The following is an 8,235-nucleotide window of genomic DNA, read 5'->3' as shown; positions in this document are numbered from 1 at the left end:
TTTTTGTGCAATCAAAATTTGAATTTTCGATTTTTGAAGAAAATCCAAAAATTGGTTATGATAATCTTGTAGGGCTTTCAAAAAGAAATGTTTTTCTTCTCTGGTTGATTAAAAAATGTTGAAAACGCTATAACTTTAAGAATTTTCTTTTTATCGAAAAAAGTTATTAGGATAAATTGTTCGTTCTTTTTAATACTATAAATATCATACATAGAATTTTCAAATTCAGAAAAAAGTGGTCTCAAAAAATTTCAAAATGCGCTCACTTTTTGAATTTTCATAAAAAAAACGGCTGGTTCACGAACTCGTCCTTTCTTTTAGGACCTAAAAAAAGTGTGCCAAAGATGGATTTGATTCATTCATTTTTTTTTGAGAGTTATCGTGTTTACGGACGGACGGACAGACAGACAGGTGCCATTGTGAAAACCTGATTTTCGGATTCAGGGGATCTCGAAACGTGGAGATCCGTTGAAAAACTGTGATGTCAAATTTCCGACAATTCTAATACTTTCTCAATCATAAATTATGAGAATGTAATATACATTTATTGATATTTTAGATATTCTATACTTCCTACACAATTACATATTTCGCACTTATAAATCTGTTGGCAACCCTGTTGTCAATAATATTGAAATATTTGTACAACTCTTCGTACTATAGTCATGAGAATAAAGGTCTAGGAGCATCGATAAATCGATTTAACACCATCGAGTATAGAGGAACAAGCATAATCATCTTCTGTTGCAGCATTTTACATGTATCCAGAAAGGGGTTAAGCTCGTAAACCTGCAAATTGCGACAATCGCGCACCTCTTGTAGCTCTCAATGCAATTTAAATTTGAATCCTCATGAAACAAAGATCAATTTTACACCAAAGCTTAAGCCAATAAATCTAATAACAAAAATTTGCGTGCAGCGCGGCCACATTCTCATCGCGAGCTACGTTCGCGAGTTGGAGCGCGCCTGCCGGCTCTCGAGCTTCGAGCTAAATTATATATTGTCTGGCGCTTCGCGCTCGTTGATCTTTGTATTTCCCTAGCATTTGTGCGCAGGCCTTTTTAAATTAAAGATCAAAGCATCGACAACTGTAATTTGGTGACTGCGTGAATTATCTTGTGTTAAAGCTTTTTTGCCTGTAACAAACACATTCTCATCACGTATCTTGTGCTTCGCACTCGAATTTTTGTCAATTCATCTTTTTTCGTGTCTTGTATAATTTCACCGAGGAATGGAATTTTTGAATTTTCTTTATGTTTTGTGTGATCAAAAGTTTAATTTTCAATCAAATACTTTTCCCACTAGTGGTAAAAGTACTCATTTCCACCGCACCGTGACGTCATCAGTTGAGGAATCGACAACTTAGTTGTCCCTCGATGACCTCCTCAGCCGTATTTCCATGACAAGTGTTGGACAAAGTATTATGTGAATCCTGTGAGAGACGGCGATTCGATTCGTGAGATTGCAGGGCTCGCTGCGCTCGCGCGGCAAACTTCACACTCGTCTGGAATCGCCATCTTCTCCCACTTGATCCACAATTTAGGGGAGAGTTGGGTATGGTGTCCCGCTTTGAATTTAATATCCTATAAATTATTATTGAAATGTGATTTTGATTTGTGTATTTTTTTAGGCTGAAGCTTACATTATCAGGGAACACATGTTATTAGTCCAAACCGCTTTTAATTACAAAATTATTTCACATTTAATTAATAGATGGATATAGCATTTCACCCAGCGTACCGCATACCCTGGAGCATGATGAATATCGTATTACTGCGGTTTATTCAATCAATATAAGTATTGTAAAATGAAAATTATAATAAGTTTGGAAAGTGTAGTGTGACGAAAAAAAATTACTCCAGACATTTTCATCATTCTTTTAATGTTTTCTTATTAATCAAAGTAAAGTATGTGACAAAAGCAGTTATAAACTGTCACTATCTACTGAAATACATAGGTTAGTCGCGACGCGATATCAAGCCCTACATGTGACGGCGCAAAAATTAATTAATTTTAATATAATTAAAACGTTCATAGAAACAAATCATGGTTCCAGAAGTTTAATCAAATACTTGTCCTATTAAAACCTAAGTTTTTCAACCTTTGATTATTTCAAAATATGCTGTGAGTGCTTAATTTTTGCCAAAGACTTTTTCATCGATTTCCGCCAGAAGTAAATATTCCAAGTCAATATTTGTCTAAACATAGAAAGCTATTTATTATGTAAAAAATAGTATTATGATAAAAAAATGCGGCTGTTATTTGTATTTCTTACCATACCCCGCACATCGTACCACTGCACATCATACCCCACTCGCTACTACATTCATTTGTGTAGAATCATTTACATTGAAAATATAATAAAAAAAATCTATAATATTACGAGTTTGGATAATGTGCTCTGTGCATGCGGGCAGCAATAATTACTAATGAAAACAATATATTCTTACTGTCACTAAATGAATGCCAGCTAAAGCAATTAGTAGAATTTAATTTAAAGTAATTGATGTTTCACTCATTTCAATTTAGAGAGCAAGATTAGTCATAAAATAATAAACAGATGTCGGCTTTTCATACCAGAGAAGCTTCTCCGTATATTTATATACCTTCATAAGGTCCTGTGTGGTAAAAAAAAGCTACGAGTTATTGTTTTAAGAATAGTTTTGCGGGTGCAGACCTTTTTGAATTGCGTATGTACCCGACAAGCGCGCAATTATTTGCAACCAATTAATACTATGAATAATCATGCAGATAAATATTAGCAGAAGTTTTTTTTACGAATGAAATTGAATGATAGAAATACCTAAAATCTCAAAATAGTTGAAAAAAAATGTAATATTGCAAGTGTATATTATACAATATTAATAAATGGTCCCGCGCTCATCGGTGCATGTGCGCAGTTGAAAATGATTTAATCTGTATTATAAAATAAAATGAGCATCATGAACTTGTCGAATCTTTTAAGTGAGTCAAGGCAGAAAATAAGTTCTATCAAAAAGTCTCTATTGAAACTTATACTCTAGTTCCCTTCTAAACAATTTCTCATGTTTTGTTTCTTTGCAGCAAGAGAGGTTCCTTTTCTGTTGCAGCTCCCTTGGAACCAAAAAGCGTTTATAATAGTAACCTCAGTGTTTTCTGTGACTTTTGTAGTATTAGTAGTGGACGGATGAAATAAATAGTGAGTTCAGAAAAGAAAGAAAGAAAAAAGATAAGTTAGTCGAGGGGTTGAAGAAAAATTCTGTATTAGAAGAGGGCAAGGGGAGTATTCTGAGATAAAAAGAAAAGCGATGCAGCAAGCTTTTCAGCTGCGTGGCTTTCTCATTATCTCGATTGTTCTGCGTTGTGTACTGGTCGACAATAGACGACACAGTTTTCGTCGTTGGCGAAAACAAGTACGAGTTTTTTCGAGTTTTCTCTGCTCTTATAGACATTTTTTCGTGGAAGAGCCTTTAAAATCGATTTCGTGCACTTCTAAATTTACTCCTAAAAGAGCGGATTTAACGTAACACCTTTCATGTAGTCATTCTGGGAAAGCCCCACTATTTATGTTCAACACAGTTATAACAGAAACTGAGCCAGCATGCCACAGAAAAAAAACTAACTGTCCTCTTTACCACGATTATACTGTAGAAGTCTATATCTGCAACAAAAATAATTGTGTGCACGCGGAAAAAAATTATGAAAAGGTTATAGGATTTTCAGTTAAACTAGGGACAGCATAGATTTTCTGTAAAGATTGCCAAATTTTATGCAGCGTTTACCAAATTTTCAGTTCTTTTATAAATTTACGGATATTTTCTGTAACATTTACTGAACTTATCAGTCAAATTAACATCTTTAAATTGTAAAATATGATCAAAAAGCCTGTAAATGTTACAACAAATATCCTGAAATTTTTGTAAATGCTGCAGAAAATTCGGTAATCATTACAGAAAATCGATGCTGTCTCTATGGTAACTGACAGTCCTGTAACTTTAGCAGAATTTTTTTCTACTTGATAGTTATAATTTAATCGCAAGGTCTCGAACGTTATGAGTTGTTTGAAGGATTTAATGTAAATCCCATATAAATAATATGAAAATGTGTCATGCAAAAAAGTGGTTTGTTTAAATGAGTGCAGGTCATATACGCAACTTGAAGCGTTGGTGAACGGCCAAAAGGTTGGGTCACTAGGGTTGGTTTGGAAGTTTTCCAAGGAACGACTGGCTGACGAAACAGCCATCGTGGCGCCTCTGAAACTTGCTTTATAGAGATTCTGGTGTCAAACCATATCTGAGATTTTATTATACACTTATATTTTAGTGCACATTTTATCACAAATTTCATTGCATGTGCTGTGCAGTCTATCACGATTTTACTTTTTATAGATTAACCCTTGGTCAATATATATAACCAGTCAAAGAACTCGTATTTTTCACGAAGAAAAAGGACTGATAATCTATAGAGTATGTTGATAGAATGCGTTTTCTTGTAATATTTTCAGAACATTATGTGAGAGTTAAAGAAAATGCTGCATGATTTACTCGAAATTCTTTTAAGATTTATAGATAAAACTTTGCTTTCCTTATTCCTTCTTTATGACCACAACATTATTGTAACACAAAAAGATGTAATCTTTATCCTAATCTCAGAGTAATCTTTACCTGCAACAAAAATTAGTTGGACGTGGTAAGATTCACCCACCACATTATCAATGCGCAAAAATTCAAGTTAACATACTGGAAAATTACTCACAACAAAAACTCACTTCGGGGTTTTCTGTCGTGCTGCAATTCAAACTGCATCATATTTATTTAAATAAAAGTATATCTAAGGCAAATACTGGCAACTAGATGTTTGCCACACATGTCAACATTTCAAGTGTGTGATGCTGTAAAGGGGAATACGTGAAAAAGCTAAGTTTTTGCTGTATTCTTACACCTCTTTTTTCGCACAGTGTATTCAATATTTGATACTTGCGTCAATGCGTGCTCAGCCAAATGATAATACAGAGCATCCCACGTGTCGGTATCAGCAAGCGCCATGCCAACTCGAAGGGAGGGAAGAGAAAAAAAGAATTGAAGAAAACATGCGGGGGATACAAGAGAGCAGAAAGGGTGGCACTGAAAGGGGAAAATGGTAAAGAGTCATGAAAACGACACCCGTTAATGGACTCCCCCTCCCCTTCCCATGAATCCTTGTCTCGACTTCTCTTTTAAAGCACAACGGTCACAATAGATCGTTCATTACCGATGCTGTGATGTAGTGAGATGCAATCACAAGTGGAGGTATAAAGTAGAAATAGTAACGATGCGGTAAAGGACGCGCAGCGCGGTGCCATCGGCTGTCGATACAATAGACTCGAGAGGATATTGACGTGATGAGAAGATATTTTTCACCCTAAACATGTAATGCAATGTATCAGATATATCCCAAAATATTCCATTTGTACACAATAAAATTTTTAGGTAATTATAACCTCACGTACTTCCCTATAAGTCATTTCCTTCACTAGTAAAAATATTTGAAATTTTAATATACATTTGTATATTAAATCTAAAAACTCGGTTTCTGGAGTATTCGTTAAGAGGCTGCATATACAATTTCATAAATTTGTTTATTGATAAATTCTTAGAAAAGTCTGGTAATTTCACTTTACACAAATTAAAATTAATTTTGGAAGTAATTTTATATTTTAAGTAATGAAGCATAATTTTTTTTTTAGTAAAACATAAATTATAATGGGTTTTAAATGCGTTACTCGCGTTAAAATTCTTACAATCACAGTGAATTTTGCGAAGTAAAATTCCACCCGGGCATTGCACTTTGATTATAAATAATACGAATATATTCGATACATTTTAATTCAATACTTTACTTCTAAAAATCTGAAAAGATTTGAGTGCATTGCAGAAGTTTAATGCTTTTACACATATTAAAGGACCCCGCACTAAATGCCGGATGAAATATCTGTTAAAAAAATCCAAAAAAATAGACAGTTTTAGCGCTATGCGGCGCTAAGCGCTCAAGATCAGTGAATAAAACGAATTACAACAGATTTTGTTGCAAAAGCGATGTCAACATAGAAATCACGGTTCAGATCGTGGTCTGTCATATTTTCGCCTACACCGTTCACTCATCTAGACTTCAAGTGGTGGTCTTCGAAGTTGAGGGCGTCTAAAAATTGCAATGTTTTGCATATCAGGATTATTATTTCCATCAATTCGAGCCATTTGTCCTGGTTGATAGACTCTATCGCACACATAGCAATTAACTCGAACTCTGAATGCCATTTTTTAAACCGTAAGAGAAACAAGCTCTTATGGTCTTAAAAGGCAGAGGAATGTATTAATAAAAAGAAAGAAAAATTCAGAAACAACAAAATAAAATAAATAAACACAAGAAACTAAACACAAAAAGGGAATAAGAAATACAACACAATGAATACAGAAGGGAACAGATAGGAATTTTGTTTCCTAAGCTTACCAATAAAATTACTATCCGCCTTCGAGACCTTTCACAAAAGAACTGACAAGCATATCATCGTCAATGGAAATAATAAGTGAATGCTGTTTAAACTTTGAAAGTGAAGAATCAACTCTAAATATTATTTTGTAAATTATTTAAAAAATGGCAATTATTTTTTTCTTTATGTGAAAGAAGTTTTCAGTTGCAAATATTGAAAAATCGAATTTCGGTCATTTTGGGGCGATCCTAATGAACATGGGGAGAATGGGGATAAATGTGCATATGATGGTAACAGGATGTGAGCATATGAGGATCTGAGTATATGAGCATTAAATGTATTATTGGCGCGCCTGTGTGTGTGTGTGTGTGTCCGCTTAAAGAATTCAGACACGTTTTATATTTATGTAACGAAATTACAATTTTAGGTGGGTGAAAAGGGGAAAAGAGATATGTATGTGGTGAATGTCAGAGAGAAATATTAATGAGCATACTTATGAAATTGAGGGAACATTACTTCATCAAAAGGCTAAAATTACCCAGATTGCAGCTAGTGGCTTAGAAATTATTTAAGCCGTTGTAAAAGATGCTTATCTTTTTCCTTTCAGACGAAGCTTAAAGCTTCGCTACAGTAATTCATTAAAGCTTTTCGCTGCAAGTGTAATTATTACCCTTTCAGAGATATTATACGTATATATGATGACACTTTAGTTACACGAAGCGGACTGTTCCGCTGGATTTTTTCTAGCGTGCGACAAAACGTGTTAGAGGTGGTCTGGCTACATTGATAGTAACGATAATGATGTCGAGTTTGGACATGAAGCACTCAAGCAGCAGCAACTGGTACGTTGGTGGATGGTGGACTAATTAGCATCTCGAGAGAAGTGAAACGGATCGATCGATACCGCGTACTCTCGCTGCGGTGGTTTTGGCCCGGCTTTCAGACAAGATAGTTTGAATATCCGGTTTTTTCAATCGCTTGTCATAGTACATACATTTCCGTTATCATTATATTCTATATTGTGATATGCCAATGAGATGCACACGTTCATATTTCATTGTACCATAACTGTTCAATTTCAAGAACCAAGAAACCGTTTTTCTTACATTTCTGTCCATAATTTGAACTTGACTCTTTGCAGAACAAAAGAGATCAAATATCTTGCAGCTAAATTTTCGAGCAGTTAAAAGTTGAGCGTATTTCGATGAAAGTTTCATCGAGGTTAGAAGAATACTACCGACGTCATCTACTACGGCACATTGTCAGCTGTGCCAAGCAAAACACTTTAGTGAGCAAAGTGTAGTCGGTATAACGTAGAATCGATACCAAAAATAAAAAATAATTTTTGCTTATAAATCTTGTTTATAAAAAGCAACTGGCACACGTGAAATCGCCATTTTGCTCCAATTTAATGAACTCAAACGACGGCAGGCAGCGCTGGCGGCGTAATTCACGCTACTTTTCAATCAAAAGTGTAGTCATTAGGAGGCAAAAGAATACCGAGGCAAGGTTAAAAACGCAAAATTATCTTCATTTCGTGTTAAGCTTAAACGGCAGTTAATTTTTGTTGCAGCCAACCTTTCACCTGGTATCGATGTAAACTTTATCTTGTGTTTTTTCTATGTTAATTGTTAAAATACTTTTTTTTTTAAATTGTGACTACCCTGATAGCACGGAGCTTTCCTGGAAAGCTCTGCGGGAACATTCGGAATGGAAGCTTCTAATGTGTCCCCTAAGGGTTTACATTTTTCTTGTACCTTCTTCTCTATTCCTTTACACCCCCCCCCCCC

At 34.8% G+C, this 8,235-nt stretch overlaps 1 protein-coding gene across 2 annotated transcripts in view; it reads left to right on the top strand.

The window, feature by feature from the left end:
• Positions 1–8,235, top strand: part of LOC117174900 (RNA-binding protein Musashi homolog 2) — a 108,242-nt gene that overhangs the window by 28,886 nt on the left and 71,121 nt on the right. The window lies entirely within an intron of this gene.

Source organism: Belonocnema kinseyi, chromosome 6 (assembly GCF_010883055.1).
Source record: "Belonocnema kinseyi isolate 2016_QV_RU_SX_M_011 chromosome 6, B_treatae_v1, whole genome shotgun sequence".
Taxonomy (NCBI): domain Eukaryota; kingdom Metazoa; phylum Arthropoda; class Insecta; order Hymenoptera; family Cynipidae; genus Belonocnema; species Belonocnema kinseyi.
Note: the sequence above shows the minus strand (reverse complement) of the source record. Positions and strands in the feature narration are given on the sequence as shown.